Source organism: Molothrus ater, chromosome 6 (genome assembly GCF_012460135.2).
Source record: "Molothrus ater isolate BHLD 08-10-18 breed brown headed cowbird chromosome 6, BPBGC_Mater_1.1, whole genome shotgun sequence".
Lineage (NCBI taxonomy): Eukaryota > Metazoa > Chordata > Aves > Passeriformes > Icteridae > Molothrus > Molothrus ater.
This window is the reverse complement of record NC_050483.2, coordinates 56,558,764-56,579,212: the sequence shown is the minus strand read 5'-3', so window position 1 is coordinate 56,579,212 and position 20,449 is coordinate 56,558,764. Positions and strand designations below refer to the sequence as shown.

Here is a 20,449-nt window from a genome sequence, read left to right as displayed (position 1 = left end):
TCCTGTCTTCCTTTTTGTTCTCTCTGTGGCAGAAAGGAGTGAATATGCATCCAGGAGAGGGGGATGTGCTTTGTTCAGAGCAGGGATGCAGGTGCCTGGTGCATAATGCAGGACTGGCAGGAATGGGAAGTGTCTGCCCTGCCCTTGGTCCCCCTGTCCATCCACATGGACACAGCGGCTCTGTGGCAGCAGGATGGGGTGTTCCAGGGGCTGAAGAGATTCCCATCTCCCACTGGTGCCCTGGAGTGGCTGTCTGAAAGAGGCTAGACCAAATTAAGAGAATAAAAGTGGGTATTTATTGAAGGCCTTCACTAGGGACACCTTGGGCAGTGAAAGCCTCTGAGGGGCTACACCCAGGATGGACAATGGTCACAAGTTTTTCATACAGTTACAAGTTTGGTCCATTCCCATATCAGGGGTTAATCCTGCAATTACAGTTTCAGGTAATGAAGTAATTTACTCCAAGTTTGTCCCCCCATTTCACTGCTGTTTGCATCTCTTGGGGCCTGAGACAATGAGGTGTCCTTGGGGTTCAGGCATAGAGAGGAATTGTTTTGTCTGAGCAAAATGGGAGAACAGCAGCTGACAGGCTGTGGAGTTTTAGAGTTACACACTAATGCAGTACAGGACCTGAAAAATATGAAAGCTAAATCCTAAGGCATCACCATCATGTCTCTGCTTCCCTCTGCATAGAGCCATTCAGCCAGCTCTGTGTGGGGAAGGAGAAGCTCTGGCTGTGCCTTTGACATCTGCTCTTCCCTGCTGTCCCACCCAGCCCTGGCAGGAGTTGGAGGAGAAGCCCCTCCAGCCCCTCTGTGGTGGTTCCCTGCACTCAGCATTTCTCCTGCACACCAGGGATGTGTGGGCACATGGAGTCAGTGTCCCCAGGCAGTGTCCCCAGTGTCCCTGCTGTGTGCAGACACCAGCCTTGCTGCCATCCTGGCTGCGTGTGTGGGGCATGGAGGTGTCGGGCTCTCTCGCTGGTCACAGTGACCCTGAGAAAAGTTGGAAAGTTTTTTTTTCCCAGCTTGGTGCTTGAAGAAGGAGTCAGGACTCTTCATTTCTCAGTCTCAAGGTTGTTTATTGCATCTTATCTATAAAATTCTTTCTCCTGTCCTGCCGAGATCAGCTCAGCAGGGCAGTTCCAGGCACTCTGCCTGCCCCAGGGCAGTGTTTATGTCTTTATACTAAAAACTACATGTACAATGTTTACAATTACTTTCCAATACCTATCACCTATGTTAGACAGTGAGCTTCTACTCTAAACCAATCTAAAAGTGCCAACATCACAGCAGAAGATGGAGGCCAAGAAGAAGGAGAAAGGCTGGATACACCCAGATCCCTCCATCTTGCCCCCCTGAATCCCCATTCTAAAAACCCCAAAATCTGCTTTTTGACCTTGTGATAAATTCACTGTCATTCTACTTAATTTGTCATGGCCTGCAGATCTTCATCTAAGGTTGGTAACTTGCTCCAGGGGTCATAATCAAAACCACAGGGGCATCTTGGGCTCTGTGCCAGGGTCTCTGAGCCCCCTGGCAGGGGTCCTGGCTGCTCAGGACAGCCAGAGGGATGTCCTGGCTCCTGACATGGAGGGATCCCCCCATCAAAGCTGGGGTGGCCACTTGGTGGAAACAAAGGTAAGAGCTCAAATGATGAGCTGGAGAGGTGAAATTGGGCCAACAAAAGGTGTTTCAATGTCTGGTGGCTGCTTTTGTTTGCATCTACCTTTGGTCATGATGTACTTGTGAGTGGTTTACTTCTGGCAGGTTGCAGTTGTAATCCCTGCCCACATTAAGATGGAGAGTGATAGAAACTAAAAAATTCCCAGATTGGTGACTTTGAACTGGGGTTAGTTTGTTCCTCTCAGAATAGCAGTGCCAGATTTGAGGGAGACATGAGAAACCACGATTTCTGCAGCCCTGCTGGCACACACAGGGTTGGCTTTCCAGGACCAGCCCTGAAATAGAGTTTCTTTTTCTGGCAACAGTTGGTAGCTTCAGTGCTTGGAAACCTCAGCAAAGGCAGCTGATACAAGACATGTCTGAGGACACAGAAAACCCAGCCCAGGGCCCTTCATCTTAAAGACCGTGGAGAAATGGGAGGCTCAGAGAGAAACTAGGGAGTTTGGAAAAACTCACCCTCCTTGGTGTGAACTGGGGATGAAATACATGCTTTGCTAAGGGCTGTTGTTCTTGGGTGACCAGGCTCAGTGACAGGGCTGGCAGGGGCTGCAGGCTGGGCTGGGTCTGCTCTGGGTTGCAGCAGTGCCCCAGCAGCTCCTCCAGGCACAGAGGGGGATCTGCAGAGCCAGGCACTGTCTGTAACCTGCCCAGGGGTTTGGGAGCTCAGGTGGGTGCTGCTGCCAGGGTCTGAGCCATTACCAGGACATCATTTTCCTGGCTTGGTTATCCCAACACTGCTTCACCCCATGCATCTTCTGAAAACCACTAAAAATTCTCCCTGCCCAATCAACCAGCCTCAGCTCTCCCACCAGCTCACCCTACTCCTTCCTCCCCAGTAACCCCAGTATGGGATTCAAGGTGACCCCTGTGGCAGGGAAAAATGATGCATTTGCCTCCATTGATATCAGAAGGCTAATTAATCACTTTATTATACTATATTATTCTATTCTATATTACACTACATCTAAACTGAAACTGCACAAGCACTCAACTAAATCTCCTGACCTACCTTCAGGACGCAGTTTGCAGAGATTGGTCAAGAAAACAAAACACTCACACCAGAATCCAATTACCAAATTCCTTCAGGTAAGTAATCTTCCAACACATTCCACATGTTCACAAAACAACAGGAGCAGTAAATGAGGTCAGAATTGTTTTGATCATTCTTTTCTCTGCTTCTCTCAGGTTCAGAGAATGTCAATCCCACATCCCAGTGCTGAGGGATGCTGGTGATGGCTCTGGAGGATTTGGGCACTGCTGGGAACACCACGCTCTCATTGCTGTTCCTGCAGCCTCACCCTGTCCTTGTGGCAGTGTCCTCAGCCTCAGGAGGGTTTTCCCAGGCTGATTCCCAGTTCAGGGCTAACCAGCCCAGGGTTGGTTTCATTCCTGCAGGCAGACTTGCCTGTGACCCCATGTGAGCCCAGCACACACCAGGATGGAGCTGCTGGCACTGAATTTGGGGAGAGGCGGCTGGGCCATCGGTCTTGGTGCCAGCACTTGGTCAGCTTGGCCCAAATGAGGCTGCCCATGAATTTGGGAGCAAAAACTCAGGTTTGTGCTCTGTGTACAGCACACCATGCAAATGCAAGGGCTCAGCACTCCACTTGCTGCTCCTGCTGGGACAGCACTGCTCAGCACGAGCACGTGTGGGCCCCGGCTGTGTTATGTTTTATCGTTCTGATTATCCTGTCCTTCCTCCAGCTGCATTTTAATTCTTTAGAATGACTTCATCCCCTTGGCAAAGCACCAAGTGCTGTTTTGTCAAGACATCCTTTTTTTTTTTTTTTTCATCCTAATTTTGACCACTTGGAAAAGTCACATTTTTAATGTCAGGAAACTAAGTTTTGAATTTCAGCAAAAGAGTGATATCATTTTTCACGAGAGGGTGAAAGCATTCCCACTTCTCAATCAGCTCAGTGGAGGCTAAAGCTGAGCTGTCTGCCATCTGTCTCCTCGCCAGTCTCTCTTCCACCACCATCACTTTTTAGCAGGTTGGCCAATTTCAATCACATTTGAGAGCAGGGTAACTGTCTCAAAGGCAGCTATGCTTCCACAGATTTTGTCAGCTGGCAGGGGATCATTTCCAGAGAAGCAGAAAGGAGTGGGTTGGATGGCCAAGGGTCGGTGAGCTGGCCCATTGTGACAGCTCCAGCTGCCTCTGGTTGAGCTGGGGGTGCCCAAGGGGATGTGATGGAATTTGGCTGGGGATGTGGGGAGAGTGTAGGGGGTAAAGAGCACAGATATGTAGGAAAATGAACTTCATTTTTTCTGCTCTTTCCCAGCTTGTTTCAGAAGGCTTTAAAAAGTTTTTTCTCAAATGTAAAAAGGGTAAAAGAAAAAAAAATTAAATAACAACATATTTTCTTGTACAATGAGTAGGAAGATAGAGGTGAAAAATAGTGTTCTATACAGAAAGAACAGAAAGAGAAAGAGCTGTCTGCATTTTAGATGGAGGCAGGATTAGCCTCCCAAGGCATCTGGTCCTTCTGAGGCTGGGCAACCACTGGGAGGCTTGAACAGGGTCCAGAAACTGGAGCCACTCATCTTCATTTGCTGTGACAAGCCAATGGCTGGGAGAGCTTTGGAGGGTCTGTGTCTGAGTGGGCCAGGCCAAGGATGAAACCTGGCCCAGGATGCAGCTCCTCACATCTGAAACTTCTCAGGTACAAATGCAGAACATTTTGGGTGCATTTTATCTTTTGAAAATGCCTTCTGCATGCTGTGTTTAGAAATGCAGCACCTGTGTAGGTATATGCAGCCTGGGGTGGCTGGTGCTTTTCTACACACATCTTTTGAATGTTTGGTGCTTGAATTCAAAACGGCACATTAATTTAATTCAGTTCTTTAAACACTTGACTTGAGAAGACATAACTGCTTTGAAATGAAGGAATTGATTTTTTTTTTTTCTAATTCTGTGAGACAGTTAAAGTAAATGCAAATGTTCCAGGGTTTTATATTTCCAACTGCTCTAAATTATTTAAAAACATGTATTTGCTATAGCACTGAATATGTCAGGCAATCCTGCTTTCGAAAAACTAAAATGAAAGGAAAAAGCTGCTCTTCTATTGTCTGCCTGTCCAGGCTTTATCTTGTGCAGCACACATTTAAAATCTTATCTTCTCAAATAATATCCCTGTCAATAGAGACTTTGGTCCCAGCTCATGGGTCTGTTTAATTTCTGCTGCACTAAAACACTGTGTGAGTCAGCTGGGCAGTGATTCCTGACCAGGCAGAGGGGAAAACTCCTCTCCAGACAAGGAGAGAGGTGATTTCTCGAGCTTCCATGGCAGGAGGAAGGGGATGGGATGGGATGGGATGGGATGGGATGGGATGGGATGGGATGGGATGGGATGGGATGGGATGGGATGGGATGGGATGGGATGGGATGGGATGGGATGGGATGGGATGGGATGGGGCATCTTCTCTTTTTCCTGATGGAGTTTCCTTTGAGCCAGCAGAGCAGTGCTGGTTTACACTGGCAGGGGATCTGCTTCCCTGCACTCTCTGCCCCCTTAGAAAGTGGGCAAGGAAAAGCAGCTACACTTGGATTGTGGAAGAATTTCCTCAGGGCTGATCAGGGGATGGAAACACTTCTTGGATCCAGCTGAGGAAACACAGCTGACCTTTTGGCTGTGTTATTACTGCCTGCTAGTAAGTCCTGTTTTTGTGCTGACAGGAGAGGGGAAGGTATGTCTTTGCAGCAGAAATTGTCTTGAATGTTAAAAAAAAATACAGTAAATTCCACAGAGATTGGAGTGAGTGATGCTGTCGTTCATTCAGCTCTTAGGCATGGAGTAGGTGCTCCTGTGTCTTCCTTTTCTATCTCTGCTTACAGAAGGGATGTTACTGAATTAATTACAACATCTTTGTGAAGAGCTGAAGAATTGCTCAAGTCCTCAATTCAGCAGTAGAGAAATGTCAGATTCACCTCACAGTAAATTTAACATTACACCAACCTGAACTACTGCTACTGACAGCATAATAATAAGGCAGGTAATCAAAATCAATTAAATTCTAGTGCCTTCCTATTGTCTTGGAAAATTCAAATTCGAAATTAGTTGGAGTTTCATTTGACTTCTCAATAAAAGAAGCAGAGATTCAGAGATAATTTGAAGTAAATTTGTGGCCCTGAGTGATCTTTCCTCAAGCTGCAGAGACCAGGGGAACCATGTGTGCCCATGTTTGTGCACAATGAGTACCAAATGCAGCCAGGGGATCCAAGTCAGGGGAATAACTGATCTGAGGCTGCTGCATTGACATGTGCTAGCTGAGTCTCGGGCTTGCCAAGACCCAGTTTGTTAAAATTTGGGTGAGATATTGATCCAGGTGGATGCCAAGTGCAGTGTGTCTCCATTCCCACTGTCTAAGAGGGAAGAGGATAAAGCCTGGCTCAAAATCCTCTACAGAACCTTCATGGAGCAACCAGAGGGAGGGGAACTCCTGTGTCCTTCCAGTAGTGACATGACCTGATAGAATATGCATTAGACATCTTACAGACCCCAGGGGAACAGGGAGCTGCCCAGGAGCTTCGAATGCTGTCAAAATGAATGTGTTCCCATTGCACCTTGCCTTGTTTTTGGCACTGTCTGAGCCTTTGAGTCACCTTTAGTACCAGGATGGGAGGTGGGAGTGGCTGTTTTGGAAGTGTTCAAGGTAAGGCTGGATGGGGCTTTGAGCAACATGGTGTAGTGGGAAGTGTCCCTGCCCACGGCAGAGGGTGGAACAAGATCATCTTTAAGGTCCCTTCCAACCCAAACCATTCTGAGATTCTCTGGGCTGGACTGAGTGAGTGCTTGGATAGGGAGGCTGTGCCATGAACATGAGTCTGTCAGGAGCAGTGGTGTCCTCCATGGTAGTTGTGAGGAAATGGACAACAGCTGGCAGGTGCAGAGGAACATTTATTGTCTAGAGATGTTTCTCCTTGCAGAGGAGTCCTGATCAATGCCCAGGCTTGGTGCTGGGGCTGATCTGAGCCAGTGCTGTATTTGTAACTCCACTGCAGCCATTGGCACCAATCTGGCTGTCCAGAAAAACTCATCTTGTGCAACTCCTTTTCACTCTGGGAGTGACCCACCTCTTCCAGGGAAGGTCCCTACACATAGCTGGTGTATTTAAAAAAAATACTTTTTTTTTTTTTTACTTTCCTATCTGCCAGTATTTACATACAGAGCTAGGCTTTCAGGAGAAGGGTTTTCCCCTCTTTCTGCACACTCCATTATACAGGTAAGATTTTACTGACTCCTTTTAATATTTTTCTGGGTGGACCCTTGGTTGTGAGGGTAGACTGAGCCTGGTAACCTACCTAGTGCCCTGAGGATTGTGGTCAGCAGTAAAATCCTGCTGTCTGTCTGAGATGTTGTGCTACCCCACAGTGACCTGCTCTTTTATATGAGAGGAGGTCTGGGTTGTTTTACTGTGCAGCTTTTTATCCTACAGCCATCCAATTTCTGGCCATGGGACCATGGGTGTAAGTGCCAGGGTGGGACCCAGGGCACCGTGGTGGAACATCCCAAAAGCTCAGGGGAAAAAGTGGGCCAGGATCTGATGGAGGGAAAAGGGAGAATCATAAATCAGGAGGGAAGAGGAACATGACCCAGTAAGAGAGCAGAAGGTCATGACCCAGTAAGGAACATGACCCAGTAAGAGAGCTGGTCTCTGCCAGCAGGACCGAATTGACTCCTCTCCCTCCAGCCCTTCCAGGCACCGGGTTGTGTTTCTCCCGGTCTTTCCCTGAAGCGAGCAGAGCTCTCTCCCTCTCAGTGCCGCAATGAGCGCCGGACGCCTCCGCGGCTGCCGGCCCGCTCCGCGCATCCCTCAGCCCGCCCTGGCGGGAGGTTTTATGGCCCTCCTTGCCCACCCCCTTCCCCGGGCTGCTCCCCCCTCCCTGTTCTGGCCTTTCACGTCCCCATCCTCTGCAGCTCCTCACCGCCTGTCCCGCTCTGAGCCACGGCACCCGCTCCATCCTCCGGCTCACCCCGCAGCCCGGCACGGCACGGCCCGGCGCGGAGCATCCCGGTGGCGGTGGGGACCTGCTCCTCCCTCCTCCCCTCTTCCTCCTCCCTCCCTCCCCGCGGCCTCGAGTCGCGCCAGTGATGGAGAGAGCGTCACCGTCTCCTAGCAGCGCTCCTAGCAACGCTCCTAGCAACCGGGCAACATCTGCTCCCGCTGGACCAATCCGCGCGGGGAACATCTGGGCACCCACCTCCGCGGGCTGCGGCCGGGAGGTGATGCGCTCCTCAGTGGCTGCAGGGACCCGCAGGAGCTGCCACCACCGCCGCCAGCAGCACCGCCGCCACCTCCTCCAGGAGCAGCGAGGGAAGGACGGAGCAGCCCTCCCTCCCTCTGGAGCCGGGGCTCGCCGGGTGAGTGACACTGCCCAGCGACAGCGAGCCGTGGGGTTGCCGGTGTCAGGGAGGTGGTGTGGGGCTTTGCTGGTGGGATCTGCTCCGAAGGGTTTAGCAGGTGGCTGCTGGCGTGGAGAGGAAGTTTTGCGTTTGTTTGGGAGCTCTCGTGGCTTTGCTGCAGCGCGGGAGAGGGAAGAGCCGGGGGGGAGGCTCCGCGCGTCCCGCAGTGCCACGGGCAGAGGTGCTGCTGCTCTGCCGGACTCTAGAAAAGGTCATTTCGATCAGAGTCCTCTTTTTACGGTCAGAGCTGAACTCTGAAAAGTAACCATAGCTCCTCTTTCCATCGCCTGTTAATGCTGTCATCCTCTGGGATGACACAACTGTCTAAATTTAGTTGTCTTATAGCTGCGAGACAAGAGTACACACACATACCAGCTCTCCTTTCCTTTCTCTCTTGCAGCATTTAGACATGTCTAATTTCGTTCATGTGCTCAAAAAGTCTGAGTGTCTCTGGCACACACGTGTAAAAGAGCAGAATTTAGGTGTACACACATATCTGTAGTGGGTTTTTTTTCCCCATGAGAGTGGGAGATGTTCTTACTACAGCGTGCCAAATACTTCACCCGGAAGGCAAGGCATCAGCCTGGAAAATGTATGTCAGGCAAACTCTGAAATGTGCACCCTGTTAAAGAGAAACGGGAATCTGACTTTCCCCAGACCTGTATTGCTCTGCAGGCAGTGTGAGTGTGTATGATAGAGAATTAATGCTGCTACTCAAAGTAATGGCATGGTTTTAATAGCAGCCCTTTAGCTTTCCTCTGAGGTTGACAAGAATTAATGGAGAAAATAATGTGCCATTTTAAGAGGTGATTGGGGCAGAATTATTGTTCTAGCTCCAGAAACATCCGGATATTTAGAGGAGCAAGCTGTATTTTTGCAGCATTTGCTCTGAGTGGAATATAGCTACACCACTGAGAGACTGAAATGTTTTGGTTTGGTTTTTTTTTTCTTAATGTTTTATCTGCTTTCCTGATGTGTGAAAGGGACTCCAGAAAGCAAGGTCAAAGTTAGAGAATTGGGTGTAACATCAGAACTCTTATTTATCCCTGTTACTAAGCCCGGTGGGGATGCTGAAATAGCACTTTGTCCTCTTGCGGTCCAGCTGCTCGCCGTGTTTGTCCTGATTTTGCCACCTGAGCCATGAGTGTTTCTCCTTGATCCACCACGGCAGGTGACCCTTCAGCACTGCCGTGCTGCCAGAAATGCTCGCTGAGCCCGTGCGAGGGGGAAATCTTACCAGAACTGCTGAGGTTACCCCAGAACGACCCTTTGCAGACTGACTCCGCACCCTCAGGTAACTAACAAGTTTGCAAACTTCAGCTGGTTGGGCGGAGTGAGGGCATTTACCGGGATTAATGTCGAAAGGGGGTGAACCTGGAATTATTGTTTTACTCTGTTGGGGAAAGCAGTGGGACTCAGAGGAGGGAGACAGGAATAGTCACTCAGCCATTAAGTCTCATGCCTTCGTGCCCTCACGAGAGCCATTCAGATGCTTGTGCCTTGTACACATGTGTGCCCAGGGAGAATCTGCAATTAGGGAGGTCTGCAGAGCCATCAGCAAACTACAAGGCGGTTTTAAAGTGCAAAGCCAGCAGACAGGAGTGCGGCTGGGGGTCCCCACCTCCCCGTGCTGCAATGAAAGGGGGCTTGCTCTGGCTGATAAGGCTCGATATGCTTAGAAGGGCTGCCATCGATTGGCATCGCGTGAAATCCCGGGGCTGGCATGTGTTTTCGATCCACATGTTCATCTGCCCGTGGTCTGGTAGCTTTGCATGATCAGCTGGGAATCCCACAGTGGGACCAGCTGCTTGTGCTGCCCTAGGAGAGGAGAAAAGCAGCAGCGGAGCATGTGAAACCAGGAGCACGTTTCAGCTGAGCACCCCCTAATTGCGAGTGCTCTGAAGGTTGGGGACGGGGGAGTTTATCACCCCAGTTTGACAGCAGAAGCAAGGACATGATGATGCGTCCTGCCATGTCAAAGTCACGTCTCCTGCTGATGATAAAGGCCGGTTTCTGTGTGCTCAGAAGCCTCAGGTTTTGTGTTCGAGCACGTAAGGGATGCTCAGCGAAGGTCTCCGGCTCAGGCAGCCGTAGCTCGCATATTGATCGCTCTCCTTCAGGCTGCGATAGGAACCCTGCAGGGCAGCGGCACATTTGAGTCACCAGCTCGGCGGGGCCGGCTCCGTGCTCACCCCCTGCAGATGTCTGCATCAACAACCAAACAGCATCGATCCCGACGAACGAGCCCTTTCTCTGCAGCTCTGAGCAGGCAGGGAGGAATTTTCTTCCCGAGGAAAGGCAGGGGAGATGCAGGAGCAGGCAGGTGTGGGGATGCTCCCAAGGGCTCACGTAACAAGTTCTGTGACGGGGCTTGCAGATCCCTCTCTGTTGTTTGAGATGCAAAGGCACAAGCTCAGGTGTTTTTTTCCTGGATGTTCAATAATTTTTTAAACTCCGTCTGAGCTCCTTTCTCGGCGAGGCTGCAGCCCCGTGGAAATCGCCCGGCATTAATTCATGCCGAGGAGGGGCTGCTGTCACCGGGGCGATGCAGGAGCGCAGGTGAAGCAACTTTGCTGCAATTTGCAGTTCAAACGGGAAGTTGCCACCATATAAATCTATTTCCAACCCAATTTAGATAAGACAGCCCTTTGTCCAAACACGCCTAATAACTCTGCGAGTACCACACCGCAGAGCACCACAATTATTCCCGGAGAAACAAACAGGAACGGACGCATTTTGTTCTGTTGAAAGTACAATTAAAACCCCGGCGAAGCTGACCCTGAGAGCTCCCAGCCTGAGACAGAGGTAGCCCTTTATCTATTCCCCCACTGCCGCGAGTGGGATTTCTATTGCGAGCTCCCATTAGCGCTAATGGCAGCTCCAGCCGGTGTGCCCTGCATTCCGAGCAGGCACCGGCGGGATGCAGACACCGGGCATCCCTGGGCCTGCCGATCCCACAGTGCAAATTGCACCGAGCCCTCGGGGAGCAGCGGAGAGCTCGGGGCTGAGCGCTGCCGGGATGCTGGATGCGCTTTCCCGACGCTCATCCAGGCTGGAAGGACAAAGCTCAGGCTCGGGACTCAGCGCTGCGCTGGTTGGTCCCCGTGGGGAGGTTTTTGGCCCCGTGCCTTGACTTGTGGTGTAGCGCTGGAGAAAACGTAATGTGATTAAGATGTATCTGTCTCTGAGCTTGAGTGAGGCAGAGGCAGTGACTCACAGCACCTCGCTGGAGCTGTCAAAACACTTGGCTGGCGAGAATAGCCTTCCACACAAAAAGCACTGATTCAATGTGTTTATATTTAAACAAAACGCCAAGGGTCTGATTCACTGCGGCATTACTACAGCCTCGGGTGGCTGTAACCCCGGCCAAGCAGCTCCCAGGCACGCACAGAGCCGTGGAGAGCTGACTTCCAACGAGGGTTAGAGAAAGGCTGGGTCCTTGAGAGCCTCCTGCATGGAGAGGGGTCCCTGGAGGGCTTCAGCATCGCTGCTGGTGTTGAGGGCACAGTGCAAGGGCACAGTTGGTGCTCTCGCTCCCCTGAACCTGCAGACAGATGTGTGGGCACCAGCAGCAGCCACAAAAGGCGATGGTGATGAAATGAGTGGTGGTGGGATGGCAGCTGCACTGATCACAAGAGCAGCCCTTGAACTCCTCTAGAGCAGCCCTGGGATGGGACTTGGGTGCCTCCAGCTCCCTGTCTCACCCTGCAGGTGTGCAGGCAGCACCCCTTCCCTCCTGGGGAGCTGAGCTGAGCCACCTGTGACAGCCCCTGGGAGCTGCTGAGCTGGGCAAGTGGGTGCTCCAAGCTCTGCAGATTTGGAGCTGCTGGGATTTGCTGACAGATGGTGTGGTGTTGAGCAGCTTGGGGCGACTTTTCTCCTCAAATGTAGTCTTTCATTTAAAACTGGGAACACATTTCAAGCCAAACTTACAGCCTAGAGATGCTCTTGGTGTTTGCTTGGTTGTTGTTTCTCTTCCTTGCTCCTAAACTAAGTTGTGGGTGTGGGGGTGAGGGGAGCGTGACAACTTTGCTGCTTTACCTGATGTAAGGAATTTAAATTCAGCCAACCAGGGGTGTGTCCCAGGCTGGTGCTGAACCTAACCCCAGAAAGGGGATGCCAGCTGGGTGTGCAATGAACCCTCTGCCAGGATGGTCATGTGTGTCCCTCAGCAAAATACAATTTTTCTGTCTGCTCCTGCCAGCCAGCACCAGCCTCCAGCCCGTGGCATGTGCAAACCCACAGCCTTCCTTCCCTCCCAGCCACAGGCTGCCAGAGCTCCTTCCCTTGTCCTGGCTCCCTGATGTCTCCTGCACCAGCTGTGCTCAAGGGGATGCTGAATTCCACATCACCTTCCATCTCTGGGGCAGGGAGCAGAATTCCTGTGGCCTGGAGCAGCAAGGGAGAGTTTTGCATGGGGCTGGGGGAGCTGCAGAACTGAGCTGAGATGCTCTGCATGCTGTGGTTGTCTGTGCTGCCCCTGCACTCAGGGTGATTTTCTGCTTCCTCTGCACACAGGCAGTGATAGGGCTGTGCTTCCAGCCTTTTCCCTGAAAAGCACTAGGGAGTGTGTTTTAGCATTTAGAGGTTTGGTTTGAGGAAGGGATCTACCTGTGTGCTGGCTTTGGCTCCTTTCCCAGCCCTGACAGCCTGGGTGGCTATGGGAATGTCACTTCATCTGTCTGTACCTTTGTCTTCCTCAGAGCAGTGTGAGGAAAGCTGAAATGTTCTCCCATCCCATGGCACTGGGAGGTGAATGCATTTGTTGTTGTGCTCAGATAACACAGCACAGTGGGGTTTCCACCTAGGAGAACACGATATCAGAGTAATTAAATATCCAGGCTGCCCAGGCTCTGGTGTAGCTCAAATATTGGAACGAAACCTGCAAGCAGAGGAGGTTGCTGCACATGAATTTAAACCTGTGTTTGCAGCTATGCCAGTGGAGTGGTGAAGACCACAGCCCTGCCCTTGCCCTTGAGAGCTGAGCTGGGTGTTGGGAGCATCTCTGATGTGTGTGATGGTCCAGGGCAGCCTTGGCAGTGTGGTCCCACTGTAAGAGCAATAGTCCCGCTCCTGGAGAAATGCTGCTCTGAAGTGCAATCCATGTCCTGATGGGTCCCAGAGCAGGGCTGAGGGGTTTTGACTCCAAATGGGGTTTTACCCCACCAGTCAGTTTTCTGCACAGACCTGCAGAATCCTTCATGAAAAACCTCCATCCCCACAGACTTAAAATTCAGTGAGAAAATGCAGGAGTCCTCTGACTGAAAGGATTTCTTCTTCAGCCCCTTCTTGTGGGTTTTTGATGTAGAATAAGGAAGGGAGGACACATTGCTCCTTCCTGCCAGTGAAGGAATGGTTGTCAGTGCCTGGAATGGTTCTGTGGGTATCTCAGCACCCCCCAGCAGCAGCTGAGGCTCAAGGAACCCCTCATGCCCCATGGAAGGATCCTTCCAGCAACATGAGGTCTGTGTTCTGGCTGTGCAATACATTATTGCTTTTCTATTGTGTCAGGGAGCCAAAGCCTTCATTTCTTCAGAAAATCGAAGTTTCAAATGCTGCCATAAAGATATCCCAATTTGGGGAATAAAATATTTTCCATAGGACTTGACTTTGAGTTATTTTGTGAAGTGTCTCTGGATACTTTCTTCTCCTTTGATGTCTAAAGGATTGCCTTTAGACATCAGTATAATAAAGTTTTGGTGTTTTTTTTTTAAATTTTTATTTTAAAAAAGTACATTTAAAAGCAAATAACAGAAATCTCTTATAAAAAGGAGGGCTTGAGAGGAGATTGTGCTTCCCAGAAAGGCACAGGGCTCCTCGTGTTTTCTGGTGAATAGCCAAGCAAAGCCCAGTCCTGGCTCTCACAGGGACCCAGTGCTCACCAGGCTGAGTACCACTGCAATTATGGACCTCATTAAGATGCTGAATTAGCACCATGTCACCTTTCCAGGGAGATGAGCAAGCTCAGATCAGGCAGCCCAGAGTGCCCTGATCTTCTGCAGGGCTCAGCTCTGGAGGAACAGACATCCCTGGGCTCTTGCCACAGGACAAAAGCCCAATAATTCCTTTTCTTATCCCAAATGTTGAGCCTCCATCCTCTGTGCCCTGAAAAACTGAAGCCACCCGGGGAACAAACCCACTCCATCACCTTCCCACTGAACTCTCCTGCTCTTCTGAGACAACACCACCATCTAGTGCATGCACCCTGCATTGGCTTTCCAGGGAAGCCAGGGAGCTCCGTGTGTGATGGGTGGAAATCAAACCCCAATCCTTGGCCCACACACCCCAGCAGGGCACAGGGTCCCCTGTCCTGCACACAGGTGGCCCCATCCCGGTCAGGGACATTCCCATCTCAGGCATCTCCTGCCTGCTCTGTGGGGCTGTGGCTGGCCCTGACACTCACTCAGCTGTAGGATCAGGAGACCCTGCCTGTGCACAGTGCTATGGTGGTCACTCCAGAGAGGAGAGAGGGGCTGGCTGTGCTGGCAAGCCTCAGGGTGGCTGGTTCAGAGACAGCTTCACATTTGCCAGCCTCTCAACTGTTATTCCAGCGGGTTGAGGGCTGCAGGATGAGGCTGTGTGTTGACGCCCTCTGGATCCCTCCTTGCCCTGCACACCCCAGACTGGGATGCTGCAGCCACCCTGGCCAATACTGACTTTCTTTTTCCTCTTTTGTGCAGAGCTGATCTGATCGGGGCCTACCAAAGACATTAACGACGTCGAAAGTAGCTTACTTTAAGAGAAAATATGCAGAAGAAGAACATTTACATCAAGATTACCATGAGTATTGTCCAAAAGTGAGTATCTCCCTCTCTCCAGACCCCAACTCTTCCCCTAATTTCATTCCTTGAAAGATTACCGTGAGTACTGTCCAAAAGTATCTCTCTCACTCCAGACCTCAACTCTTCCCCTAATTTCATTCCTTGAAAGATTACCATGAGTATTGCACAAAAGTGAGTATCTCCCTCACTCCTTCCCCTAATTTCATTCCTTGAAAGATTACCATGAGTACTGTCCAAAAGTGAGTATCTCTCTCACTCCAGACCCCAACTCTTCCCCTAATTTCATTCCTTGAAAGATTACCATGAGTATTGCACAAAAGTGAGTATCTCCCTCACTCCTTCCCCTAATTTCATTCCTTGAAAGATTACCATGAGTATTGTCCAAAAGTGAGTATCTCCCTCACTCCAGACCCCCACCCTCCCCCTAACTTCATTCCTTGATGCTAAAGACCCACCCATTTACTCCCCAGCACCTGATACTTCCAGAGGACCGGACTTGTATCCTAAAACTGTCTCTGCAGAAACTGCGCTTCCTGGACGACCCCGAGGCCTATCTCCGTAGGTCTGTATTAATTAACAATCTGTTGAGGAAGATCCACCTAGAGACAGAGAGGGAGAGCTATGAATACTTTAAGGAGGCTCCGTGCTGTAGGACTGCCTACTCTGACGCACGAAAACGGCTGAAGCTGATGGTGCAGGAGTGCTGTTCCCAGTCGCTCTATTATGAAGAGCTGCACTCGTATCGCATCGTGCCTTACTCCGCAGAGAGCGCCGTCTACGGCATGGGCTACACGGGCAGCCACCTGGAGCAAAATTCTCAGTTGCTTATTTATAAAATGAATTAAAAAGTAGCTGTTAGACCCACTGATGTTTGTTTCTGAATGCTTGGACTGCTTGTTGAGGTGTTGAGGTGAGGCACTGATTGCAGAGGTGTTTGCGATGCTCATCGGGAGGCGGAGAGGGAGCTGAGTGGAAGGTGCTTTGGATAATGCTCTGTTAACCCCCGGTGTGAAGCCCCTTGCTGTGCACACAGAGAGGTGCAATACAGAGGTCCTAAACCTGCAGAGACTGCGTGCAAGGTGGTTTGTAGAAACAGAGCTGCACTTGAAGTTACCTGTGTGTAGATATGGATGCTCCCACTCCCTTTCGCAGTTAAATTCCGCCATCCCCGGTGCAAGGGGAGCCCCCGAAGCAGTGGAGTAGTCTAACAGTGAGGAGCAAAACACAAGTTATCTGCTGTAAAAGTATAGACAGAAAGTTTCTTTGAGAATTGCTTTGACCATGAAGGAGTCAGTGCCAAAGGAATCAGTCTTTAGCTTAGGATTTTCAGAGACTGAACTCGCTTGCTACTTACAGACACTCTGTACTGAGATTTGCAAGGGTTTGTGGGTTGTTGGTTTTTTTAAAAAATAATTGCATTCACTTTTTACTTATATTATCTCTTAGCTGGTATCTACTTTGCTATTTTAATACAAACCAGAATGACTCACAGGAAAGATTGTTTCTTCAGCCCATCATCAGTGTTCCCTTAACTTCATTTGCCTCTTTCCCTAGCTGTTTCCCTGAATACTTCTTTGCATGCTAATTTGCTGTTTGGCCCGAGGTTCACACTGGTGCTAGGGAATAGACAGCAATTTCTTTTTATGTGGACTATAAAAGGCAGAAAAACAATGATAACTCTCATAGATAGAGAATGAATGTATCTGACAGATGATGGTAAGACCTCAGAGGCTCTCCTGATAAAACTGCTCAGCATTAGTAATAATGTTTCAGGTTAAGTGAAATGTCTAACTTCAATCTGGGAATTAACTTTAAAATATGTAAATATATATGTTTCACAAGCTATGGCATGTGGGATGTTCAGCAAACAGAATGACTACAAGTGGAAAGTTTCACAGCTGCCAAAGCTACGTCATGAAAATACCAAAGAGTAACATTAGGGAAAGGATGAAGCTCCAGCAATGGGGCCAGAAGCAGAGATTGCACTATAATCTGGGGGAATGTGATTAATGAGCCTGTAAATTAGCTGTCAGGGACCTGCATCCCAGAACTGCTGAACACGAGATGGTTCAAAGCCTGTCAAAGTCCTACAGGTCTGTTGGCTTTGCCTCGCTGGCTATCACCACTTTAAAGCTTTAAAACAAAGTAAATAATAGTGCACACTCAGCTGGAGGCAGATATATATATATATACATATATATATACATATATATCTAAGACCCAAATTTTTTGTTTTGAAAGGCTTTGCTCTTGCAGATGTGGCTGATGCTATCTCTGAAGCATTATATAGTGTGAACAAATACTGTGGCTTGCCAGGAATGTGCTTTTTGTGTCAGATTCCTCCTGTCACCCTGCTCAGAGCACCCTGGTTGTGTGTGTCACACATACCATCATAGCTCCCAGGCACGTCTTTGTGCTGGAGAAAAGGCAAAAGCAGAAAGGTGTGAAGAACAAAGTTAACTCTGGTATCAGTAGTTAGAAGTCAGTACAGGTTTAGGAGATAGAAGGAAGCAGTAAAATCCAGATTTTTTTTTTTTTTAATTAAAAAAAAATTAATGTCAGCAGTGTAATTCAAAACAAGGATAACCTGCAAACTGGAGAATATAAACATCTCAGATACTGTGGGAAGGCTGAAAAAACAGGGCAGTGCTGTTTGGGAGGTGCTGCTAGTCATGATGAATGTTCAGATCTCTGTTTTTGCTTTGAGACAAGTCATATTTACTTATCTCTTAGAAAAGGCTATCTTTCAATCCTCAGCCAGTGCAGTTCAGCCTCAGAGCTTCCTGGCTGTGCATGGTTTGATTCCTGCTGCCCCTGGGCTCGCACCAGCCCAAAATCACGCAGCTGGTCCAGTTGCATGATTTGAGAAATGGTTTCAATGTGGTTTGAGAAATTTCCAATGGGAAGGGGCCATGCCCACTTCAACAGGGGGCTAGGAAAGCCCAGGCTGCTGGTCAGGGGTGTGGGACAGCCCCAGTATGACCAGTAAGAGAAGAAAAGAAGCCCATTTGCTGTTGTCAGAGGTGCCATTTATCCCCCAGGAGCTCTGTGGCCTCCATGGCACTGGAACGCCTTGTGCCACCCCAGGGCTGGGGGAATGGTGAAGGAAAATTGCTCCTGTCTTCTGATTTTTCAAACCATGTAATTTTCCACTCTGAAGTGGTTTGAGTTATGCATTTTTTTCCCTCTTCGTGTCCATTTTCACTTGATTTCATAACGATCCCAGCATGTACAGGAAATGCTTAAATGCTTCTTTTCTCTCGCTGACTGACTTTTTATATTCATAGGATGGCTCTGACTTGAATAAACAAATCTTTTAACTTAAAGTTAGAAACGTTTCAATGAAATGAAAAAAGCTCAGTAGGATCAAAGTCTTTAACCTCACCTGAACAAAAAAAGACATTGGCCCTGTCAGATTCACCTTTGAAGAGGTTCTTTGCCTGCTGAAAGAGGCAGATACTTTCTTGCCTATTGAAAGCTTCTCTGTGAAGACATTGTGATAACTGAACAGATATAACAGACAAAAATCTGCATCAGGTCCCAAAACTCCTTGGGCTACCTAGGACAGAGGATGATCATTTACTCATGTTTTTCTCATGCGCTGTTTTCTTGAAGAAAACACATAGTCTCTAATTTTTTTTTAATTTTCACTTGCTCCAGGAGCTGTTAAAATGGATTATTTCTTTCCGGACAACAAATTGAGTTTTTTATGGTTGACTTTTTGATATGGCATTGAATCAAAGGTTCACTATTCTATATGCTTTAAGTCTGCTTCAGTTTTTACTGCCTTCTGCTTTGCCCAGTGATTGGTGCTGCTGAAAAGTGGGTCTGAAATTTTTGATTTGAATGCTTAAAAATAGTTTATGGGGTGATAAAGAAGTAAAAATGTGCAATAACATTGCAAGTGACTCCCAAAATATTTGACACTTTTTGAATTATACACTTATATTGATTTTAACATTTAGTTGCCAAGTTACTGGGTACCAGCATTTTAATACAGCTACATACAGTGATTTTTCCTTTTTGGGTTTGTAGCTACAGTTCAGCTCTTCTGGCTTCTGATGTGAGAATCTGTCCGTAGGTGGTCAACTTTCAGTGAGATGGATTTATATATATATATATATATATATATATATATATATATATATATATATGTTATATTATGACTGCATTAGGAACTCCTACATATGGGCTATGTTTGCACTGGATGTAAAGAAAGTCCTTGCTTCCCTTTGACTCAGTTGCCTTGGAGATGGAATATTCATCAGAGAGAATATAGATGAGCTGGGTAACAAGGACAGACTTGGTGAGGAGAGCTGATCATTTCGAAAATGACTGGCTTAGGACATTTCATTTCCACCTGGAAACAGCAGCACACTTGGCTGGAATGAGTGTTTCTATGAGTTGAGTTTTCTTTGTGCTGCTTTTCTGGCTGGACATGGGTGGGGTCCACAGTGTGGGTGTGGGTGGGGTCTGGTGCAGAACCCCAACACTGAGTTTGAGCATCCTGCCCTAGTGCAGGTGTCCCCACTGCAGGAGGGTTGGAACCTGACGGTCTTTAAGGTCTCTTCCAACCCAAACCATTCCATGATTCGGTGACATCAGGGTCCTGATCCTTTAAATGCTTGGGTTATCACCCGATTTCCTCACTCAGAGCCTGTTGCTGGAGCCTGAGAGGCTCCTTGTGTGCTTGATGCTCAGCATGTGCATGAGCTTGTGCGGGGCTGGGGCTGCCAGATCCCCTCAATCGCCACGTTATCGGTGACAGTGACCCCTGAGCTGCTGCTTCAGCTCTCCAACACATCTCTCTTGCACTGTAAATTGAACTTCTGTTTTCCAATGAATGTGTTGAGTATATGGACTATTGTGCCTTAAAGTCCCACCCTCGTACGAGCCTCTGTAAATGTTCTGTAAATCTGCAAACCGTCCATCGTTGGTATCTCTGTGCACTCTCTCCAGATCTGATTTGGTACTTGGCAGGACCTTGGGAAACCCAACCCTGACCTCAGTTTGCCATGAACACAAGAGGGGATTTGCCAATTCCCTCTTTTCTTTATTCAGATTGCTTTCCTCTCCGACATTCATGAAATTCTGTTTTTCTGGTTTCTGCCATAGCTGGGCTCTGGGCCACCTGCAGCACCAGGAGCCCCTCGTAGGAACTCAGAAAGTTGTAAAAAAATTGTCTCCAGATTTTAAACACCACCTGTGGAATGCTCCCAGGAGGGAATCACAGCTGCATATGGCAACTGTGGCAGGTGATGTCAAGTATATCATCATATATTTGACACGATTGACAAAGCAGAGAAGGGAACACCTATTTCTATTGAAATGCATGAGCCTGCATTATGTTAAATACGTGGTGATTATACACCAAATAATTGGAATAATACCTACTGGTTCTGTAAAAAAAAAAAAAAGCTTTTTAATGTTTAAAATTACCTGGGACCTGACTGAAGGTTTTTATGAAATTGTTTTCTAAAGTGAATAGTAGAAAAAATGTATATGTATTTTAAATATACGTATGATGTGCATGTTATTAATAAAGATCTATTTCTATTGAACCAGATGGACTCTT

At 48.5% G+C, this 20,449-nt stretch overlaps 1 long non-coding RNA gene across 1 annotated transcript; it reads left to right on the top strand.

Annotated features, from left to right (window-relative positions):
- Nucleotides 1–7,873: 7,873 nt before the first annotated feature.
- On the top strand, nt 7,874–20,435 carry LOC118687093 (uncharacterized). Its single transcript, XR_004980291.2, has 4 exons — nt 7,874–8,050; nt 9,264–9,386; nt 14,773–14,889; nt 15,345–20,435. It is a non-coding gene; the product is annotated as an uncharacterized LOC118687093 (long non-coding RNA).
- Nucleotides 20,436–20,449: the final 14 nt, after the last annotated feature.